Raw genomic sequence first — 24,978 nt, forward strand, 5'->3', positions numbered from 1 at the left:
CAAATAGGCATCTGATGGATTTACCTATATCAGAGTCCCCAACCTTTCCAGCTTGGTGACGAGGCGCAGCACACGGGTGAGGCATGTGAGTGGCAGACGCATGCAAGCACTCACACCTCCATTTGTACGAGTGGTAAATGCTTGCACTTGTGTGCAAAGCCTCTCAGGCGTAAAGCTTTACTCAGACAAGTGGAGCTTCGCACATGAGCACAAGCACACTCCGCTAGTGCAATGGAGTTTCGTATGTCAGTGCAAGCGCCCTCCACTCACATGAGTGGAGCTTCACATGCCCATGGCTTGTCCATTTGTCCCACAGCCTGGTTTCGAACTGGCCACAGACCAGAAGTGGGCTGCAGACCGGGGGTTGGGAACCCCTGATATACATACATACATACATGTCATTTCACTTTCACATCAACTCCTAAGAATAAAAAATTATCTCCTTCAACTGCTCTTAGCAGTTCTTCTCAAAAGTTTGGCAGCCAAAGCATGCTCCTGAAGCAAAAGGAGAGTGAAACCAGTGCAAGAAACCATCTGCAACGTCTACCAGGCCATCTCTACTTCCTTGCACGTGGACCATAGGCATACCGTGTCATTAACTCACTTCCTCCTCCGCTTACCCTTGGTGAACCTTCCCTCCTCCACAGTAGTTGCAAGCAGCGCAGCCCTGCAACCCAGCATTAGCAAGCCAGGGCGTTCCTTCAGCAAGGCTGAAAAGCTCTCTGAATGGGAGTTCAAAAATATCTCTGACACACATGTATGTGCACACACACACACACACACACACACACATACACACACACACACACCCTCTTGAGGTGGAAAAAAATCTGCTTCAAATGAAACTGATAAGTGTACTTGCATTTGGTCTACTACAGTGTTTCTCAACCTTGTCAACTTGAAGATGTCTGGACTTCAACTCCCAGAATTCCCCAGCCAGCGAAGTCCAGACATCTTCAAGTTGACAAGGTTGAGAAACACTGGTCTACTAGCTCAAGAAAATGTCACAGCAGGCACTCTATACTATAAAAGGACCTCAATTAGGCAAAAGTAAAAAAGTTATCTTTGTGTATTGCCTATTCACAATTTTTACCAAGCCCCACATAAGTCTTGACTGGATGTGAGGCTACAACTTTTTTCTCAGAAAGTTGTGTCAGATGATGGAAAAACAATGCATCCAAACAGTAACCGTAAAAGGCATAAACCAAGTCTTTCCCTTAAACCATTTCTCCTCCCCATCCCCCCACCCCAGTAAAGCATGCTAATTCTGCCCTTGGGTCACCCTGTCACTTGGGAGATGAATACCGAAATACCTCCTCCCTCTGCTTTGGTTTGATATCTCTACCAAGCAGCACAAATGTCTTCAATGCTGCTAACCCTTTCTAACCCACATGGAACACTTTCATTTTCTTTTCGTTTTACAACGACAAAATGTGGTTTCTAAGGGCTGACAGCTTTGCCCAAACCAGCATGTTTGCAATTAAAACAAACAACCGTCACACAGTTCCTGAAGGATTAATGCAGCACTTGGGAGCCAAGGAAGGCCTTCGTTGTCAGAACATCTCTATTAACAGTTAATCAAATACTCCTGGGAATCAATGTTTCCTAGTTTCTGTTCCTGAGTTTTGTGGGACATTTTCCCCGAAGTTGGAACTTCTTTTGAAATCATCACCCCAGCCACGCTGTCCTTCATTACTGGTTTTAGTTGGTGAACTGGTGAAGATGTTAGCCTAGGAAAGGGAGATCCACGTTCAAGTCCTCCCTTAGGCACTGTTGTGGCCCCCAGCGGCCAGTAGAGCATGGGTGATCCAAACGGTCCATTTGGGCCTCACCTTAGAATTTCTCTCCCACTCTCCACACCACTTTATTCGTTGCTCGACCCCCAAGTGTCCCATCAAGAGGGGCATCATGGAAGCCGAGATTCAGCATCTCAGGGAGATCAGGGCCATCAAACCAGTTCCCCCCGGGCAAGAGCCCAGGGGGTTCTATTCCATTCTATTTCTGGTTCCCAAAAGCTCGGGGGTGGTGGTGGAGAGTGATACTAGAGTTAAAGAGGTTAAACAAACATCTGGCCTACAAGAAGTTCAAAATGCAGTCTCTCCAATCCATCCTGGGCTGCATTTGAGAAGGGGACTTCCTAACATAGATTGACCTGAAGGAGGCGTATCTTCATGTCCCCATCAGACGTGCACATAGATGCTACCTGAGGTTCCCCTTCGCCAGGTTCCATTTTCAGTACAGGGCCCTCCCGTTCGGCCTGTCATTGGCCCCAAGGACATTTACAAAGCTTCTATCAGCAGTCGCGGCGCATCTAAAAGCATGCCCAATCCGCCTACAATGCTACCTCAATGACACATTGATCCAGTCGTCGTCAGCAGCTCAGTCGTTGAGCGACCTTTGCATTACCATGCAGAGACTGCAAAGTTACGGATTTATCATCAACCTCGAGAAGAGCCACCTGACACCTGGGGACCGTGACAGACACTTCATCTTGCAAAGTCTTTCTGTTGCCAGACCGCATCACAAGCCTCCGAGAGTTGGTCCAGCGGGTTCATCTCTCCAACAGCACTCGCATCGTCACCTTGTCGCAGTTGCTGGGTAAGATGATCTCATGTCTCTCCATAGTTCCTTGGGCATGACTTTACATGAGAGACCTTGCCAAAACCAGCAATTCACCAGTCAAGGTATGACTTCCTCCCAAGGTCCTTCGATCTATCCAGTGGTGGCAGTCCCCATCTCTGACACAGAGGACCTGCTTCAAGAAACCCTCCAGGATGACCATCACAACGGACGCCAGTCTCTTTGGCTGGGGTGCCCACCTTCACAACCAGGTGGCTCAGAGACAGAGATCATCTCGCAATCTCTCGCACAACACCAATTGGTTGGAGCTGAGGGCAGTCAGGCTTGCGCTTCGGAAGTTCCAACAGCACTTCCAGGGTCGTCATGTGCTCATACTTACCAACAACACAGCGACAAAGGCACACATAAACTGATGAGGCACCAGATCATGATCCCTCACGACGGAGGCCAAGGCAATCGGATGATGGGCGGAACGACACCTGTAGTCCATATGAGTGGAGTACATCTCCAGGGTGAACAATGTCCATGTGGGTTGGCTGAGCGGACTACCCTGGACCATTCAGAGTAGCATTTACACCCGCTGCCTTCGGCAGAAGAGTGTTGCCAACCATTGTTTCTACACCTCAGTAGGGTTGGGTTGTTTATATTTCCCGCCCTTGGACATATTTTGCTTGGGTATGTCCCATGCTTGGACTCTCCAAGCAGCACACAGGAAAATGACCATTGGCTTACCTGAAGGGTCATTTTCTGTGTGCTGCGGGAGAGTCCAACCCCACCCTGGGATACCTTTTCCATCGGGTTGGATTTCTCCTACTTTGACCTTGATAGGTGTGTCTTACACGGGACCAGGCCTTCATTGAAAACTGAATATTAGAGGAGACCAGGAGACGTGGCCAGAAATCCAGTCCATTGTGCAGAAGGACAGAATTTAACCCATGCTTGGACTCTCCCGCAGCACACAAAAAAGGACCTTCAGTTAAGCCAATGGTCATTTTTCTACTTGCATTTTTACATGCTTTCAAATTGCTAGATTGGCAGAAGCTGGAACAAGTAACAGGAGCTCACTCCATTACGTGACGCTACGGATTCGAACTCCTGAACTGCCACCTTTCTGATCAACAAGCTCAATGTCTTAGCCACAGAGCCATTGCGTCCCTGTACTAATATACTTTTATACTAACATATTTATGTATTTATGGAGAAATATGAATGTTTAAATAAATTACAGATAGTTATAAATAACCCTTCATTACTGGATTCTGCTCCCCTCCAATTTTTGTTCTAAAGCTAGTGCTTTCCAATTTATAAATTCAATTCCAAGGAAGGGGAAAAAAACAAAGTGATTTTTATAGTAATCTAGGCTCAGAAATAAATGATTTCTTCTCAAAATATTGCGTATGGCTTTCTTTAATTTATAAGCTAATATATTGATGCTCTTTTCTAAACCTTACACAATTCAGCAGTTCAGGCATGATTATATTATACTGAATGAAAACCTAATGTTTAAAATAAAAATACATAGATGAATATTTTATTTCAATACAAACTACGGTAAGTAACTATGACACACAAAAAACAACCTAGATTTGGCTCTACTTTAGGCTAATAAAATCATTGCATATGAAAGAGAAATGTAGTATTTTGGAAGGAAAAATATTTCTTTTTCCTTGGGGGCTGGGATTAGGTTGCATCTGCAATGCTGTGCCAAGAAAGAAAAGAACCTAGCAGGCAAGTCATAACAACAAAATCTTGCTGCAAAAAACTTTTAGAGAATACAATAAAAAAGAAACGGTTACTTATTATAAAGATGAAGAAACATCACTGAGCTATAACATGCTTTATTTCAGACGAGCCCAACTGAATAAACAGGATCAATGCATAAACCCTGCCTTGCTTTAGAGCTATAAGGCTCAATTTGAATGGAAATGACCGCTGGCTTATCTGAATGGTCATTCTCTAGGCGTTGCAGGAGTGTCCAAGCATGGGTTAACTTTAGCTTGCTGCCCAAGGACTGAGTTCAAATTTTGTGCAGCCACGCCTCCTGCTCCCCTCAGAGGCTCAGTTTTAAAAATGAAAGTATCTGACTCAAAAGGTTGCTATATGGAAAAAGTCTGTGCCATAGAGGTGCTAAGTCACACACCCTTACAAAACCCCAGGGTGGGTTTGGACACTCCTGCAATGCCTAGACAATGACCATTCAGGTAAGCCAACGGTCATTCTCCTAGGCGCTGCTTGGAGTGTCCAAGCATGGGACATACCCAAGCTGTGTAGTCCCAGGGTGGGAAGAAGGAATGTCCAGGTTAGCAGGAGCCGCCAGGACCCACTGCAAGACCCTCCTTCCAAATGAAGCCTCAGCAGAGGCAAAGGAGTCCAGTCTGTAATTTTGAATGAATAGTGACAGCGAGGACCAAGTAGCCGCCTGACAGATCTCCTCAATGGGCGCTTGAGTGGCCCAGGTGGCCATTGTTACAGCGCTCCTCCTGGAGTGTGCTGTTATACGAGGAGGATTGTTGCCCGTAAGCCAGTTTGATGCATGTGCATAACCAACAACCTATGGTGGAAGATGACACTTTCCTGTCCATTGAAGTGGGCTGGAATGAAATGAAGAACAATTCCGACTTGCGAAAAGAGCCTGTTTTTGTAAACCTGCACAACGCGGCACACATCCAGTTTGTGCCAGACACGCTCCCTGGGATGACTGGGGTGTGGACAGAAGTCGGGGAGGATCACCTCCTGCGTTCTGTGGAATAAGCTGTTAATTTTTGGTAAAAATGCTGGATCCAATCGCAAAATGACTCTGTCTGAACGGAGAGCGCAGCCAGCTCCGAAATTCTACATGCTGAGGTAATGGCTACGAGGAAGGCAGTTTTGAATGCCAAATGCCGTAGACTAACCGAGCGAATTGGTTCGAATGGTGGCGATGTTAGAGTCTGCAAGACAATCGACAAGTCCCAACTTGGGTAACAGTGTACCGTCGGAGGGCATAAGTTGGTAGCCCCCTTCAGGAAACTGCGAACCCTTGGATGTCTGCTGAGCAGTTGCGAATCATCTCTGGACAAGATAGTGGCCAGGGCCGCTGTCTGCTTCCTAAGTGTGTTGGGGGCAAGGCCCTTATCCAAGCCCTCCTGGAGGAAGTCCAGGATTCGTTGGATTGTCGCAGCTGTGGCAATGATGTGATGTGAGTGACATCAGGAGAAGCTGGTCCATGTCGCATCATAGATCCGCACAGTAGAAGATGTGGTCTGCCCTCAAGGACTTAATGTGGCACTCCGCCCATCGTCCCATGGCCTCCGCCTCCGACATCAGGGCCATTGATCGAGTTCCGCCCTGATGATTGATGTAAGCCTTGGTGGCGATGTTGTCCATGAGGACATGACGGCCTTCGATGAATCGACAGAAGTGGTGTAGGGTTAGTCTGGCGGCTCTGAGCTCCAGCCAGTTTATGTTGTGGGCGAACTCTACCTGCGACCATCTGCCCTGCGTCACATGAGTCTGTAGATGGGCGCCCCAGCCGTATAATCTAGCATCTGTTGTTATGACCAGGCGCTCTGGTTCCTTGAAGAGGGACACCCTCATTAATGCTCATCATTTATAAGGGGTCCATGAAAGTTGAAGAAATGTTATGATTTAAATCTTGAGTGAAGTCTTGGTGGTTCATAGCCACCACCAAAAGGTACTTAAAACGTGGTGAAGAAAAAGTTGAGAACCTAACCAATCCATGGAGATGCAAGGGCAAGGTAGCACAAGTAGCTTTCAACTTATGACCATAACTGACTGCGGAATTACCATTGTAAGTCATTATGGTCATAAGATAAGGCATCCTGTAACCAGATTCAAAATTATGTTTTTGAATTAAAAAAACCTCAGTTTTTACAATGGCTGTTCAGGGGTCATGACTATTGTTAAGCAGACACTACAGTTGTTAAAAGAAATCAATTTTCCCCAATGGGTGTTATTGGAAATTGGCCAAATTGCATGACTATGGGACTCTGAAAGCAACTCCATAGGGAAATTAGTTGCTAAGCTCCCAAAATGTGAACATATGATTGTGGTTGGTGTGTGTAGCTATCATACTATCAAAAACAGGTCACAAATGGCCCAGGGGAAGTCCACCATAACTTCCAACAGTCACTGACTGGTTGTAAGTCAAGGACTACCTGTAAACCACGATTTTAACAAAGCACAGTTGTCTTGGTGAACAGTGAACTCAATGGAAATCTAACACATGGAAATAGCAGATTTGATAGGAATGAACTATCACCTATTAGGTCATCTGGACCAGCATTTTCTCAGCCAAACGTCATAAACTCTTGTCTTGATGAAAGTTTCAGGAGGGATTGAAATGTTTTATATACCACAAAGGAAAACCAGTCTGCCATTATCAATTCTTTGGGAGGAAAAGACATAATTAAATCTTATACAGAAGAATAAGTTTTACATTCTCACTTGGTCTTTTGTCAGCCATGTAATTTGCCAAGCCAAGGGAGCCTGAATCTCCCTTATGAGGAAAATATTGGTATGTCTTACTAGATTTTTCTAAGATAGCACAGATGTTTCATATTCCAAAGCCATTTCCATTCAGTTCAATGGGAATCATGAGAAAGTTTGTATATCATATTGAGTTAACTATGTTTATGGCTAAAACTGAGAAAATGTGGCACTTTTATTTTAGCACAATTGCTTTGGGTACCTATAGTCTTCCAGCATATCCGAAGGATCAACTTTTAAATTTCACATTTAGGAAATTACAGTCTATTACAAGAATTTTTTTTACTATCTGAAGAGAAACTTACATTTTAAGGGTTCCATTGGGCAACATATCAAAATTCAGATTCTCTGTGTTTTCATTTTTGCTTAGTGCACCAATTAAACTTACCATCCTTGCTTTTATTCTCTGCTTAATTTGCAAATCAACTATTTTGCTCAAGAAAAGTTTCAATGTACAATGGATATTTATGCTTTAAAATTGAACTTGGCCGTTATTGTGTTGTTTCAGAACATAAGGTGCAACTTGATATGCTCAACAAATACAAGTACCTAATATGTTTATTCATCATTTTTCATCTTGAAATCAAGTCTAAGTTGCAGATAACATTGCAACAACCTCTGGTCTTTTTTAAATTGTTTCTCCACTGTTCCCTGCATTTTCTACCACTTGGCTATGGAAAAATCTTTAAGCATGAATGCTTCAAAATATATTTGTGTTATAGTTTGATTAGTTCTAATAAAAAGTGTTGCCTAAATATAGACTTTTCTTTTCCATGGATCTGCAGAATTCATTGTGAATATTTAAATTTGTTTTTATTTATCTGATCTCTGCAGACCTCAACAAATGACTCTAGGTTGCGTACATCATAAAAATATAAAACAGTACAGAACAAATATATATGGTCACCAAGCAAACCATTGCCATAGATGTTAATATAGTCAACAAATGTGGCCATTAACATAGTCAGGGCACCAGGCCCATAACCAACCAGGTCTTCATGACCTTATTATAAAAGGGTCAGGATTATCATGATCTCTGAAGAGAGAATTGTTCCAGAATGTTCCTATCATATAAAATGAACTGTTGCAGTGATGTATCCCCAAATAGGGCCTCAAAAACTTTCATTTTTTTGTTTGTTCTTATTTAGCAAAGACCTCCAGATATCCTTTTTATTTTTCCTGCTGTGTTGCAATATTATTGGGTGTGCTTCCCTTCTGCAGCTAGATATTGATTTTATTCAGCATTGTTTTGATTGCAGATGCTTTAGCTTGATGTGTAAACTACCATGGTATAAAAACCTGGCATATAAACAAGAAGTAGGTCATGTTGGGAGTTTAAATATTTGCCAAAATTGCACAATTTAAACAGCATCCTTTCACATTAAGTCTCTTAGAGTTCTACAAGTTATTTCCTCAGCTTTGAAAAACAATTCTGAAAAAAATGAATCCTGCTCTTAAATATTATATTCTGTTTAATCTCTACAGATCTTCTATTTCAATTGTGAGGTCCATGACCCGACCTCTAACAACATTATGCTTCATTTGCTGCCCATCTGTCAAAGTGCCTCCCACAATCTTCCTTCTCAGTTTCAACTGCTATCCCAGTTATTGCAAGTTATGTTGATAAGTCTTAAGCAGCCTTATATATACCCTTACAATGCAATCCTATATATGTTTACTCAGGAGTAACTTCAGCTATGCACACACCACTTAATTAAAATAATAATAAAGGCATAAAAATAACTGCACTTTAAAAAGAACTATTAAAAAGGCACATAAAACAGGAAATGATGGTATTAACCACAGTAAGAGTCACTGTAAAATCTCCTCATTCCTGGGACTCCTCAGGCCTGATACCAGAGCCATGTCTTGAGGGACTACGGAATATGGAGAGGGACAGAGTTAATTGTACTGGGGGAGGGGAGAGAGATTCTACACGGCCGTCATTGTGGCAGAGACCACCTTCCCTCCTGGGACCTGTTAGATGCAATGCCCTGGCAGATGGGACCCGCAGCGTATCTTCTCTGCCAGAGCTGATGGGGGGAAGCAGAAAAAGAAAAGGAATCAAGAAAAAACAGTCGCTCAGATAACCCCACCCCATGCCTTGAAGTGAAATCCCAAATAAATATGCAGAGGGCTGAATCTCAAGTTGATTTCTGTAGTGGTAAAGGTTCCCACTCGCACATATGTGTTAGTTGTTTCCAACTCTAGGGGACGGTGCTCATCTCAGTTTCAAAGACGAAAAGCCAGCGCTGTCCGAAGATGTCTCCGTGGTCCTGTGGCTCACATGACTAAACACTGAAGATGCACAGAACACTGTTATCTTCCCACCAAAGGTGGTTCCTATATTTCTACCTGAATTTTTACATACTTTCGAACTGCTAGGTTGACAGAAGTTGGGACAAGTAATGGGAGCTCACTCCGTTACAAGGCACTAGGGATTTGAACCGCCAAATTGCTGACCTTTCTGATCGACAAGCTCAGCGTCTTAGCCACTGAGCCACCACGTCCCTTTTTGTACAAGGCCTTTAAAAACCAGGATTTCTTCTTTCAAAAGCTGTATTGTATATATACAGGTAACCCTTGACTTATAACAATTTATTTAGTGAGCGTATGAAGTTACCGCACCACTGGGAAAAGTGAGTTATGATCATTTTTCACACTTACGACTCTCGAAGAATACCCATGATCACGTGAATAAAATTCGGATGCTTGGCAACTGGGTTCCTATTTATGACGGTTGCAGTGTTCCAGGGTCATGTGATCATCTTTTGTGACCTTCTGACAAGCAAAGTCAATGGGGAAGCCAGATTCACTTAACAACCGTGTTACTAACTTAACAACTGCAGTGATTAACTTAACAATTGTGGCAAGAAAGTTTGTAAGATGGGGCAAAACTCACTTTAACAATTGTCTTGCTTAGGAACAGAAATTTTGGGCTCAGTTGTGGTCAGAAGTCAAGGACTAACTGTACAAAAATGTAAGTAATAAAACTACCTTATGATGTTTTAACATGTCTAACATAAATAAAATTTTGTCCTAGTTCACACATCGTACTAATCTATGGTTTTCTATGTCATAATAATTTAGCTTTGGCTAAATAAGAAAAATCAAACCAATCTAGGGCAAGGCAGAATATATCAATCTAGTCTTCAAGGATTGGGACAAATAAACACATAGTTTTTTTTGTACCATTTGACTTCCTCCTCCACCTTAGCAAAGAAACTAATATGTTAGATGAACCATGTTAATTACTACTTAAGTGATCACTTGTGTCCAAGTAAGAGTCACACCCCAGGCACTGAAACATTCACAAGTAAACAATAAGCTCCAAAAAGCTTATATAAAGATTGTGCGGTTAAAGCAGATTGATAAAACAATGTCCCTGAGCTAAGCACTTTTACGACTTACTGGCAACACTATAATATTTCACTTGGTTCTACTATAATATTAAATTCCAAATAATCTGATGGAACTAAAACTTATTCGAGTTGAAGTTGCTTAGTCTAGTTTATATTCCTTTTTAACTTCAAGGTTAGCATGGGTTAGAATATAAACATATGTATGGACTATTATGGTCAAGTGGTATAAAAAGATCACATAATAGACTAATATGGAAGAGGTCAGTACTAAAACACATGGTCCACATGTAAAAAGATCAAAGATTCAAACTCTGCTATTTGCTAGATCAAATAATTCCACGAATTAAAACTTTTGCTTGAAGCATTATCCCTTTTAATACAATAAAAAACATAACACAGGCTTATATGCTTTCTCCTATCATATATTGATAAACTCTACTATATAAATTTGTCCCAAATCAGCAGAAATTCTTAAATAACTGGGCCTTGGATATTAATGATCCAAGAGATCTTCCAGATGGTCTCCTCCAGTCAACTAGCTCACCACTGAAGTTCCTACCTCCCCAATTTCACTACCTGTCACTCCTCTGATGTTACACAGCTCTTCCATGATGTCATCATATAATCAAGTGTTCTTTCTCCGTGAAGATCTCTTTCCCTGATAGAAAAGACTTATTACTTAGGAAAGTTCTACTAAAGAACATTCCTGTCCAGCAAGTTTATGCTAACAGATGTTACTACTAGATGACAATTATGATATGGGGTCCATAAATTAATCCTAGTGTAATATTTAATTCTGCATTAAATTTGGAGATACAACACAGAAATAAAAAGCTTTTAAAACTGGACAGACTGGGAAAATACAGCTATTTGCACCAAATATGCATATGCACTTATAGTTATTTGCATCAAATATGCAATGCACCAAAGACAAATTCCTTGTTATTTCCAATCACATTTGGCCAATAAAGAATTCTACCTACCTACCTAGCCTATCTACCTACCTATCCTTCATTACTTTTCCCACAACAATTATATTATTAATTTAAAAACATGTGTTTTCATGGCTGAAAATAAATAAAGGAGATATTTGTTTATTGGGCATTTTCCATTGCATTTTCCAAATATTTAATGATCAGAAGTGCAGAAAATTTGAGAATTGCTGCCACAGAGAATCTGTAATTGAAGACTCTGTTGGATTATACCACTTTAATTAGGACCCATTTAATTAGGATTTTGCTGCCACCATAACCCAGGTTCTTTTAGAAAGAATATCCATAAACAAGACATAAATACAATAGCATTCCCTCATTATGTTCCACTGTAACTGAGAGTAAGCAATTTTTCACATTACTATGTTTTTTTTTAAATGAACCGTTCTCCATTATACAACAGGGAAACTAGTCCCTAAATCCATTTTCATTTTCGTTATCAGTAAAAATATACCAACTTTAAAAACAAGTAAGACAAAGGCTGCATTTTTGCTTTGTTTTAGCCATATCCTGTAAACTTCAGCAATTAATGTTTATGCATGTTGAAGAAAGGAACCATGCTGCAGCATTGTTATATGAATTTATTAATATATTCAAGCTACTATATTCAAGGGTTATAAACCAGAGATTAGGTTAAAAGCACACTTTGACTGCAATGTAGCTTTTATGGTTAAATATTGGGTGCTTACAGCTTTTATTGCTCTTTTTTCATACTTATTTGTTTTCCGCTTTATATTCTCTTTCAAGGAAATAAGCTGGGATACAAATCAATTAAATAACATAAAATCAATTTCATTAGTGCCCCAAACATTATTACATTTCTAGCAGAGAATATTCTATAGGACGTCAAGATTTGATCCATGACATTGACAAAGTAGCCTTAGCAAAATGTGTTTTTCTTGACACAGATACTGCTCCAAATGAAGGGAATAAGTGACAGGCAAGTGTGTGCTTGAATGGGTCAAAATTTTCCAGAAGTCCCAACATCTCCTGTGGTTTGAAAGTATGCTTCCACGTGCAAATTCCTATCAATCCAATTAATGAAATTCAACCAATTCAAGCTATGTGAATACTAAGCACGATTAAAATTCTTGCAGATGGCAACCAGCCTTTCTCCTCCCACTCACCACCTACTCCTGCCTGAAGTGGAGTGACAGCAGCATTCCTATACCCTGGAGGTTTGACTAAGGAAATGAAACCTCTCTGCACATAGAGATATCTCCACCCTTCAGCCTTTGTTGCTTCATTTTACCACAAAACAAACAAATGGGGGGGGGGGAGACGACATAATGCCCAGCCCATGAAAAAGAAGAGGGAAAAAAAAGGTGTGAGTCTTGTCAATTCAATCACAATTAAGCTGATCTTTAGCAAACCCTCTCATGGTAGGATTTGCTAAAGCAATGCCAGGTTTCAGATTCAGTAGAAGAATAAATGATGGCCAAAAAACTAAATCCTGATTGGAAAAAGACCGTGTGATTTGGGGGCTCAGAAGGGTATTATCTAATTTATGCAGCCTCTTTTAAAAGAACAGATGATTATTGTGATTATTCCTTGATCCATCTTTATTGCTCATGGTGGCTTAATAGAAACTGAATTTTGCTATTAATGGCAGAGTAAAGTTGAGCCTTGAGCATATTGCGTGAAAGACTGGGTCTTTTTTTGAGGGGTACCCTGGCTTAGAAATGTTCTCTCAAAAGTGGAGTGAACAAAACCGGCATTAAGCATTTTAATAGAAGAGGTTAACACTTTTTTTTTTACTGGCATTGGTATTTTAGAGAGTAGTTTCCATAATGTGTATTACTCTTTGAGAGCTCTCTTGAGAGCTTATAGTTTTGAAAAAGAATGGATGTATAGTGTGAATAGGTTTTTTAAAATATCTGTTGTGCACTGAACTAGAATCCATTTGTTTCAAGGACAACTGAGAAATGTTGCAAACAACAGAAATGCCATTAGTTTAAATTTAGATTTTAAAAAAAAGATTGCACTAATATAATGAAGACAACCCTTCTTGGAGTTACCTCCTTCAGATGTGTTGTATAAGTTTCATTAATTCCTTATAATAGTGGCAATTAGGAGAATTTAAATCCAAAACATCTATCTATAAGGCACTTGTTGGGAAGACTGGCATGGTCAATGCATATCTACAATGCCTGGCAGCCTTTGTTGAGTTTGGTTTTTCAGCTCTCCATGACAGGAGAAAGAAACAGACTTCACTATGGATAAGCCAGCTGATTTACTGCTCTTTTAAGGGATGCCAAACCTTAACGGTAATATAAACACAGATAACTTGAAACTCAAGTTAAATACTTAGTGACTAACACAATGCAAGTTACTCCTTACTTTAAAGATTTATTAAGCATCTGGATGAAGAATCAGTGCAGACTTAACACAGCATAGGACACACCCAATAGATCTTGGCCATCATAGAAAACAAAGCAGAGTTGGATTCTCATTAGTACTTGGTTAGAAGAACACCACAAAATGACAAGAGTGTAATTTAGTCTACAAAAGAAATAAATAAACATCTTGGAGGAAGGTGACCTACCATTACAATATCCATTTCTGGACAAATGGGAGAATAGTATTTTACTATTATAAAAGACAGTTCAAACCAGTGGTGGGTTTCAAAAATTTTTAGAACCTCTTCTGTAGGTGTGGCCTGCTTTGTGGGAGTGGCTTGCTGGCCATGTGACTGGGCTGGCGTGGTTTGCCAGCCATGTGACTGGGTGGGCGTGGCCAACTTGTAAAATGTGGTGAAACCCACTTAACAACGCTCTTGCTTAGAAACCAAAATGTTGGCTCAGGAACTCTGGCATTTGAAGCACACAAGTCTTAAAGCTGTCAAGTTACAAGACCCTTGCATCCCTAACCCTTTAGAGAAAAAAAACCCATGGGGTGTTCAAACTTGACAGCTTTAAGACTTGTGGACTTCAACTTCCAGAATTCCTCCTCTCGCTCTTCATCTTGATGATGTGCGGACGGGCGGGGGGAGGGAGTTGGAACCAGTTCTAAACCGCACTGTAGATTTGTGGAACCTCTTCTACAGAAGAGGTTAGAACTGGCAGGAACCCACCTGTTTCAAACCCACAGCTATTTTTGAAAGAAGAGAGCGAGCCCCTGCAGTTACTCTGACCAACGCTGTCTTCCTTTTCCACCCTTCAAAATGTTCTAGCAACTGGCATACAATACCGGGAAGATATAATAGCAATAGCATTTAGATTTATATACCACTCTACAGTGCTTCACAGCCCTCTCTAAGCAGTTTACAGCATCAGCCTATTGCCCCCAACAATTTGGGTCCTCATTTTACTCACCTCGGAAGGATGGAAGACTGAGTCAAACTTGAGCATGGTGAGATTTGAAATGCCAAATTGCAGGCAGGCAGCCTGCAGTACTGCACCCTAACCATTGTGCCACTATAAGGGCAGAACTAGAGGTCAAAATAACAGTAAATGTAATTCAGCATTGTAAGAAATCCCAGCCTTTCTCAGCCTCATTTCTTTCAAAATGTGGGACTCAAATTCCCATACTGGTGGAGATTTATGGGAGTTGGAAGACAGGAAGTTGGGGAAAGCTACACACCCAAAAGGACTCTGTATTTGTAAAATGATAGGTCAGTGAAACCTATTGTTCCTTTTCCTCTAGTCTCTTCTTATAATCACTGTTTATTCATAACGTAGAGTAATTGTCACTTAGGATTTTTAAATGGCTTTTAGCTCCCTGCTACTGTCTGTTGAAAGAAGTATTCATCCACGAGGTGGACACTGTTCTGCTTTAAGTATTCAAAAAGAGTGAGGGAGGCTGAAGATAATCTTAAGAGCAATAGCTGAGAAGAAAAATCCACAGCAGTCTTAAAAGTGAGCAGAACTCTCAAAGTGCTTAACACAAACAACTAATAAATGACATTTGGGGGAAGTTAAGACACATAATCATGAATAAAAAAGACTGAATACATTATACCAGGGGTGTCAAACTCAAGGCCCGCAGGCCGGATCCGGCCCTTGGGGTGCTTATATCCAGCCTGTGGGGCCGCCCTGGAAACAGCGAGGGACTGGCCCACCCGTGGTGCCTCTGCTAGTGAAAATGAAGTTCGGGAGGGCCACCGAGTTCCATTTTCACTGGCAGAGGGTTGCAGGAGGCTATCACAACCGAAAACAGAACTTGGAGCTGGTTTTCACTGGCAGAACACTCGGGCCACGACAAGCGCACCCCCGACACTAATGACATCAAGCTGGCCACCCCCCCTCCCGATTAAACACAACTCTGATGCGGCCCTCAATGAAATTGAGTTTGACAGCCCTGCACTATACTGTACCAATATTCTCAATAACTTAAAATTGTAACGAGGCATGTAAATAAGGAAAATGAGAACTGTGCTGCAAACAGATTTCTATATAAAGTATTTGGTTTAAAATACTAACCTAGCTTAAGGCTATGAAGCAGACATTCAAAGACATGCAGCTCAGTTGCTTAACTTATCTTCAGGAACATCAAACTAAAATCAGGAAGTCTAACAACTAGGAGATAAACAGCCAGTCAGAGGCTAAGAACAAATCCTGACTTTTAATGTTGTCTTCTCAGGAAAGTAAGCAGGGTCCTGGTTAACATGCAAAAAGCAAACAAACCATTGCAGAGTTCTAGATTTGTGCAGTTGTTGTGAAGAGCAGAGCTAAATTGGAGTAACAGAGTAGCGCCTAACAGGACACTTGCTTGGTGGTAATAAATCTGGCTTTCTGTTACATATGAGTAATATATTGCAGACACTTAGTCAGGAGCATTGTAAATAAAGGGAAGCACTGCAGCGAATTTTGGCAAAAATAGGTTTATAGCATGTACTTGTTCTAGCTGCCTACTGCTTTAGAACTCACTCTAACAAATGAGATATACTAATGTTTGATTGAGCATTAAGAGAAAGTCTGTAATTTGAGCTGCCAGTATATGGCAAGTAGGCCCAGAAGTAACCTACACACATTCTGACACAAATGTACACATTATTTTCTTTTGAAAGCAAGTTAGTTGCTAACAATTAAGAGTTGTTATCTAGGTGATTTTCAGCTCCTCTTTTGCAGCTGACAAGAAGGGAGTTGCTAGCAACAGAAAGCTGTGTTTATACGCCAGCCATGCAGGAACTGCAGTTGGAATAACATGAAGCTCGCCAAAAGTTCTCCTCAGATTCATATTCCCACAGCCCTTTTGCTGCTGCTGCTGTTTGCAAAAATGAAATAACTGGCATAACAAGCCAAACTCTGAAAGCCGGAGAGGCCTGAAAGTGTGTTGGGGTTTTGCATGATGAAATCAGTCTGTACAAAATGCAGTGGAATATTTGCACTTAAAAGGTACTCTGCTCCTCTTGGACTTTCCACTGCCATGCAAATCTTTATCTCGGCCAAAGGTGAGAAACAAACAAGGCAAGTTCAAGCTTGTGCACTGTAAATTAGATCTGAATTTGAAGGCAAAGCTGATTCAGCACCAGCATATCCCTCTCCTAGCATCAAAATGTGAAAAGGGTTTTTTGAAAACATATCCATAAATTTGTTTTTGCACTTTTGATGAGCCTGATTGGACTACAAATGTCACTGGAATGCACAGAGCTGAAATTTTGAGCCCAACTGTCACACCATGAAGTGGAGAGGCCTGCAGTGGTTTCAACATGATGGGAGTTAAGCAAACATTGAACTGATGAAAATTGGCATTTTGCTTTTAAATTTTGGTACGGCGCAATGATATTGGAGTTTCAGAAATTGAGTTGAAACTTTCTGACCTATTTTGAATTCTGAAAGACTGAACATTAAATGTAATATCATTAGATTTAAAGAGTAGATATGACACACTTCATTATTAATCATCAAACCTCCAGACACATGTTCAGTCTTCGTAGAAAACTTTTTATATACTTCTATAGTCTACTCTTTCCTAATCTGGTGTCTTTCAGATATAATAAGTTACAACACCCAGAATTGCCAGCCGGGATAGTGAAATGCTCCTGTCTTTTAGTTAAGGCTAATTAGTTCATTTATATGCAAGCAGTTATTAGCAATTGATTTAGGGGAATATAAAACTCTACATTTATGGCGTTTTAAAAAATTAGTCAGCTGAGACAAAGACAATATAGTACAATAGGTTTCCACCCCAATTATTATTGGCATATATACCATCAAGAGTCAATATGTTGTTTTACTTTGCTATTGCAGAAACAGAAAGGTATTTTGATATCTTAATAAAGAAATTCTTCCATTACCAATTGGACTGTAGTAAATAAACACTCTTTAAGATACCACAACACTCTTCTTTTATTTTGTTCTGATATGCTAAACAAAATAGGCATCTTAATTAATGGACCAATTTTGCTTACTCTCTGTGATACTTTTTCAACATATAAGTTTCCAGAATTTCCTCATTCCGCATTTTTGAAGTTTTGTTTCCATTTCACACTCCTATTGTTTCCTTACATCCATTAGAAGACATTATTGATAGCATAGGACAAATAGTTGTAAATCAAATCAAATTAAGCCACTGTTCTTTAAAATTATGCCTTTTAAAGTTGTTGCTTTTAAAGCCAACATATAAATTTACTGCAAAGAGTAACAGAGCTATTATTAGGACAATTATTACAGGCAGTTCTCCCTTACCAGACATTCATTCAGCAACCATTTGCCATTACTATGGCGCTGGATTAAGATGATTCTCGAAGTTGCTGCCATCACAACATTCCTGCAGTCATGTGATTGCAATTTGAGTACTTGGCAACCAATGTGCACTTGCGATGGTTAGTCATAGCTGGTTTCTTACAAGTAAAGGTAATGGGGAAATTGGTAGGAAGTTGCAAGTCACAGTCATGTGACATTGTGTGTAACAATTACAGGTGATTCACTTAATGACTATACTGCAGTCAAAATTTACAAACTCCCTTTATAACTAGAGTGTAGTCACTTGATTTTTCACTTAACAAATGTGTTCTTTAGCGATAGTTAATGGAATTAAAGTGAGAATTACATGTACATGAATAGCCAAAGTTTGCATCATACAAGCAAAAGATCATTACAGGTAGTCCTTGACTTACAACAGTTCATTTAGTGACCAAAGTTACAATGGCTCTGAAAAAGTGACATTTTTCACAGCTACCTCCTTTTCAACATCCCCATGATCATGTGATCAAAATTCATATGTTAACCAATTGGTTCATATTTATGACCGTTGCAGTGTCCCAGGGTCATATGATCCCCTTTTGCAACCTTTTGACAAGTCAAGTCGATGAGGAAGCCTGATTCACTTAACAACCAGGTTACTAACTTATCAACTGCAGTGATTCACTTAACTTTGGCAAATGTTGTAAAATGGGGCAAAACTCACTTAACAAATGTCTCACTTAACAACAGAAAATTTGGGCTCAATTCTGGTTGCAAGTCAAGAACTATATCAGGCTCTATATGTTTCAAACAATGCAAATTACTTTTTTATTAAATAAAAGTGGGGGGGATGAACCCAAAATTACCCAATGTAGTAGCAACATTAGAAATAGGTTACATAGTTCTGGATGTACATTACTCACATGAACAATAAGGCTAAAAACAAGTTATGCATCGAATTCTGTCTAGTTAGTTATATCTTTCATCCTTTTCACATTAAGATTTTGTAAACTGCTAACAAGCTGTGAAATTAAACCAAAATTAACATTTTATCCTACACAGTAGTATAAATCTGTCCTTCTGCATTCCAATTAGTGTGGTGCCAACAACGAAGTACCATCATCTGGCAAGAACTGCACATGCTATCAGACTGATTCAACAAGCCATCAATCAAGAAACAATTTTTCCCTGAAATCCAGTCTTCCAACACCATAAACATCAAAATATTAGATTTCTGTATTTAAGATATGAGTACACCATGATATGAATTCTTTTGTTGGAAGCTGATTCATTAAAATTCAAATCTGTTATTTTTACCTAATAGCATTAATTGCTCTCTCCATGTCTTAGCCCAACATCATTCTTATAACTTTGTAAGTCAAGACTCACAAAGCTATTTAGTACAAATCAGACGTAGTTCTCCAGGTAAGTCTCATTAATGATGCAAGCTACTCCCAAGTCTGTGCCTGCACACACTTCAACTGTTATACTGCTATTTGGCATGCTAAAATAATACTTTATCCAGGAAGAGATTTGCATGCATAGGTTATTGAACCTTGCATTTCTGATTATTTCAGAGGAAAACAGTAGCTGCCTTTCTGTTTTTAAATTTTCAGTGTTTTAAAATGTTTTCCCCTATTAAAACCAATATACTTTGCAAAATTAAAATGAAACTTTCCTACTATCTTTTTTTCACAATGCCATATGCCAAATGAATTAGCCATGGTACTTCAGCACTGTTGTGCTTAAAATAACTATGGTGTTACAGTTAGTAGCTTCAAGACTCAATTCTACCCTCATTTCTGTAAAGTGCTAGACTCATCAAAATTTCTTAAAATAATACTAGTTTTTCTTCATATTTATACCTGTTTAGAAGAACTGTGCAAAATGTCATTAGGATTCATTTTGTAACCAATTTGAAAACTTCCTAAAAATTGTTACAGCAGTCTCTCAATGTTTAGAATCCTTTAAATAGATCTTGCTCAGAGTTGAAGTCTAACAGATCTGAAAAGAATGAATTGGAAACAGACAAATGGAAAATGTTTTATTTCATGGCACTAAAGCAATATATATGGCACTCAAATGTTAAAGGGATGAAATGGAGCTCTATTTCTACTGCAACTTGCAGATATACTACAATACTGTATGGTGCTGAGATATGACATATCATTAGACTACAGGAAACACTATTCTGTAGTTTAAAAAAACTAGATGCACCATAAGAAGTACCTACAGTGTTTCTCCAGTGTTCGACTCGGGTTACTTTCTTTTGGGACAGTGGAGGACACTTAAAACTGAAGAGCTGGCTTCCAACTTTTCATTTTTTCCCCTCTTCAGGAACATTTTGGGCCTCCAGAGTTCAGGTGCATGCTTGAGAAATAAATGCACTAGCAAGAGGCCCTCATTTTGTTCTTGATTATTTCCAGCTCCAACTAACATTTACTTTTTATAAATTATAAATTGAATAGAAATCTTTATTTGGCCAAATAATGTTTAAATACAGGAGGAATTTGTTTCTGATACAGAAGCACTCTCTGTACATGTGATAAACAAGCAAATAAAATCAAATAGAGCCACACACTTTGGTAAGTGCTAAAGTAATATAAGCAGGCCCTCAGACAGTTGACAACTGATTCAACTTAGCAAAATAAACATTTCTTAAAAACCTAACTTCTAAGACAGGAGGTAGTGAGCCACCTAGCTAGCCTCTCTGCCATCACATTCAGGAATGCATAGCTTCAAGAAACCTTAAAAAGCCATGTAAGTGTGACATCATGTTTAAAAATTCCAACAACCAAACTGAACTGAATTAAAGTAATTACATCCACATTTACCAATTCCACAAAGTAATGGAAGGGGGGGGGGAACCTTACAAGAAACTTTTCTATTTCTCTGCCTCTCATGGCTTATTACCAAAGTGATTAAAGTGAAACTAGTAACAAGCAGAAACATAAACCCTCATAAGCTATGCATACAGAGAACTGCAGTCGGTTCAGGTGCTGTGAGAGTGACAGCCCCACATGAACAAACTTGGAACATCCTGTGACACAACACATCCCTCTTTAGGCGAAGAAGTTAATGTCTGTACAATAATAGCCTATGAATTCACCTTGACTCTCAGGTCACCAGGAAAGAGATTGATGATGCCCAGCTCCAAGCTAAAAGGCAGGTGTACTTCTAGGATGTCATGCTCCAAGTGCAGGGGCCAATTACTCTCCTCTATTTAATAGCAAAGCTCTCATTGATTTCCACAGGAACTAGAACAGCTTGGATGATGTCATCAGTTACAACTCCACCACACGCCCTGGGAAGTCACTGTGACTTTGATTACACATACCTTTCCACATTACTGCCACTGCTGCAACCTCTCAGCCTCTAAAGCAAGATGAGATCAGGGTTCCAGAAATCACTTGAGCTTCTTACACACATCCCTCCTGGGCTTTGCACACACATTCCTTTTTCATCCCTTCACATTTCTGGGCACAAATTTATGCAAAAAGAAAGGGGTGGGGGTAGATAGATAACAATGTGATCTGCGCTCACATCTATATCTGGCCTAAGCATTCATGTACTGTAGTTTATGCACTCAAGACTTAAAAGGGGGGGGGCGCCTCCTTCCACAAGCCCTTTCTCGCGTGTGGAAAGCAACTATCATTCCCGAGGCAGACCCACAAGGAACCATAAGGAGTCTTCTAATTTATCGCATCACAAATCAGATCGACAAGTAAGAGTCCCACGGGGATGGGCTGAGGAGAAGCGTACTGGATCTCATTCTCTGCAAAAGTGTCAATCGGTAAGGGGGGGGGGAATACCCGACAAAACCCAAGAGGGGGGAGGAATTGAAGGTGGAAATGTTATACCCGGTTTACTACAGACACGAAACGTATCTTAACTATTTCTTCTCCTGTTATCCGCCTTAATCAGATTTTTAAAAACCCACAGAATTAAAATGAAACGTGAGGGGCGCACGCAAAGTAGCAGCGACTGGAATTGCGAACGCCCTTCAACAGGAAGTATGCGGCGATCGGAAGCCGAGGCTATGCGAGGGGTCTTTTCTCCCCCGCAACTCCTTGCCAGGCGCCCTTTTAAGTAGAACCCCGCAGGCACGTATCTCATTTCTCGGTTCGGAAGGGAAGAGCCCTCCGTTCCGCGATTGCCTGATCGCCCGGCCGAAACGCTTCGCTGCACAAACAACAGCCACGCCACGCATTCGTGCAGGCGATTGAAGAGACGCCGGAAAGCCAACAAAAAGTTCGCCCAAGCTCTCGACGCCTTCCCACTGCCACCACCACAACTGCTCCTTTGCAAAATCGGTCAGGGCTGCAAAGGCACCGACCGCACGCGAGATGCTTTTTCTTGGTGGGGGGGTAAGGAAGAGAGAGGCAAAAAGCTCCACTTACCTCTGTGTTTTCCTGAAACAGATTAAAAGGTTAGTTCCCCCATGTCTTCTTTCCTTTAATCCTCTCGTAGGTCCTAATCCCCCCGGCCAAAAAGAAGAAGAAAAAAATTCCAGGCAATCAACCAAACGCCAAGAGAGCTCTCGAGGCTACTTGAAAAGAAACCAGAAAGTTTTGGGGAAGGGGGGGGGGAGACTGGCGTCGGCGAGTATCACTTGCAGTGGCTCGCCTCTCTCTCCCGCGCGCTCAATTTGCTTCCTGCGCAGAGTCCTGCAGTGTACCTGCTCCAAGCGGTGGAAAGAACCCCGGTGCTAGTCGCCTTCTCCGCCAACCGCACTTTGCGGTGTCAGGATTGCAAGTCTCTGAGTCACAGATTTGAGATCACAGCTTGGGGAGCAGAAGGGGGGGGGAATTGAGCGAGGTGGAGAACTGTAGCGACGAAGGCGGCAAACAACTGCAGCAACAGCAGAGGAAGCTGGGTCTTTTTTTCTTTCTTTTCCCTCTCCCCTCCCTCCCCTTCCCTTCTGATAGCAAGAGATTGCACAATTCTTAAGTCAGGAAACTGGAGCAGCCGCCTGCCGAAGGAGGGGGGAGAGAGAGAGAGAGAGAGAGAGAGAGAGAGAGAGAGAGAGAGAGAGAAACGCACTTCGTATCTGCAACAGAAGTAAAACCAGCTCTTCTACTTCATCAGCACAACTGCCTGCTGTTCAGGCTTCCCCACCCTACAGCAGGCCAAAGTCACGCCCATTTCCTGTTACCATATAAGGCGAAGAAAGTTGTTTTTTCCCCCCCGTTTTAATAGGCATCCAGTAACTCTAGAGTTCGCGTGCAGCTGCGAGAGCGCGCTTGCCCCATTCCTTTGGCTGGCAGGAGGATCCAGTGGCTCTGGCGCGCATTCGCATCTCCAACCGAGTAACAAGGTCAGCGGGAAGAGCTTGATCACGTTACTGGAAACGCTGCCTTGCCAGGAAGAGCGCTGACTTTCTCTGCTGGAAGATACTTTTACTCCCGATTTCTTCTCGGACCACCCATAAACGCTTTGCCGGGAACTCGTGCGCACTTGGAAGGATGCCGTAGGCAAGGAAACAAATCAGAGCAACTATCAAAAGTTGAAAACTCGGGCGGGAGTGGTGGAAGGGGGGTTTCAGAGAGCGAGAGTGCAGAAAGACAGAACAGGAAGCCAGCAAACTCCTGTCGGGTTAGCCGCCTGAAAACGTGTGGATTGCATTCTGACAAGGCGCAGTTTCATTCCCTCTCCCCCCCCCGCCAGGAAACACGTGCGACGGAGCTCCAGTTTCCCCCCACCCGCCCAAAAGCGGGGGAGGCGGAGGCGCAGGGCCGTCTTGTCGCGCAGCGTGCCTTCGTTGCAAAGGCAGATGCAACGGGAGAGCTCGGTTGATCGATCTCAAAGGAAACGATAGAGATTTCGCACCCAGTTTATAGGGAACCAGCTCCTTCTCGGAAATGCCACCTTTTCTATCAACTGGCTTCTCTGGGAAAACATTTTTTTAAAGACGTACCGACCTAGGAAAATGCAAACGGAGGGAGGAGTGGAGACCAAAAATATGCAAGGAGTGGAACGGGCCGTAATTTTGGCGTGAAAAATTGGAGTGTTAAATTCGAGCATAAGGCTGTGAGTCATGGACTGTTCTTGTGCAACAGCTTCAGTGCTTTTAGGAGAGGTATAAAAGAAAGCTATTCATATCTGCCATGTCTAAGTGGTTAATACGGTTGGCCCTGTACCTCCAATCTTGCATTTTCTCTCTTCCCCCATCCTGAAACTTCTGTTTGCATCGTGCACAGGTCGCGGCCAGATTGCTTCTGCAGCAGCCCAGTGCAAGGAAAGAACAAACTGTGCAAAGAAAAAAGCAGAAGATCGGCGCTGCAGCAAATGGAACTTTCACAACAAAATAGTGCTGGTTTTGGCTAGAAAACCCAGCCCAGAAAAGCTGGGGGGAAAGTACTATTGTGTACCATCTTGCATTTGCGTTTCCCACATTCCTCTGCTTGGAAAAACAACCGAATATGTGTGCCAAGCACATGGCTTCCTGCACTGAAGAAATCTCTCTCAAATAAATTAAGCATTGGAGATTTCAAATTATGCAACTCCAATAAACTGCGAGTTAGAAGAAATCAGAGCCACTCTGAATTTGAATTTACCATTTTGAGACTATCATCTCTGAGCCAGATACCCTCCTGATACCTTGAGACCACAATTTATAGTATTTTGAATGGAAAAATCTGGATATTCTCATTTATTTACATCCCACCTTTATTATTTTTTACAAATAACTCGAGATAGTTAACATATCCAAATACCTTCCACCTCTTTTCCCCACAACAACAACAACTCTATGAGGTCGGTTGAACTTGATTTTTATCCCACCTTTGTTATTTTAGAAGTAACTTGAAGCAGTGAACATGCATACTGCTTCTTGGTCCTTTTATTTTCCCCCACAGCAACCTTGTGAGGTTAGTTGGGCTGAGAGAATAACTGGCTCAAAATTACCTAGCTAGTTTTCATGCCCAAGGC

General features: G+C 41.3%; 1 protein-coding gene across 2 annotated transcripts in view; it reads right to left on the minus strand.

Annotated features, from left to right (window-relative positions):
• The window catches only part of MIDEAS (mitotic deacetylase associated SANT domain protein), an 80,092-nt gene that overhangs the window by 34,243 nt on the left and 20,871 nt on the right, over positions 1 to 24,978 (minus strand). Inside the window, exon 1 of one of the 2 annotated variants that reach the window (XM_087722052.1) lies at positions 22,449 to 22,786. The exons of the other annotated variant lie outside the window; for it this stretch is intronic. The gene's annotated coding sequence lies outside the window, so the exon portion shown is untranslated. Of the gene's footprint in view, positions 1 to 22,448; positions 22,787 to 24,978 lie in introns of those variants that run through there. 2 annotated transcript variants of the gene reach the window in all.

The sequence above is a fragment of the Thamnophis sirtalis genome, unplaced genomic scaffold, assembly GCF_051295495.1.
Source record: "Thamnophis sirtalis isolate CommonGarterSnake01/CBP01778 unplaced genomic scaffold, rThaSir2_p1.2 scaffold_1, whole genome shotgun sequence".
Taxonomy (NCBI): Eukaryota; Metazoa; Chordata; class Lepidosauria; order Squamata; family Natricidae; genus Thamnophis; species Thamnophis sirtalis.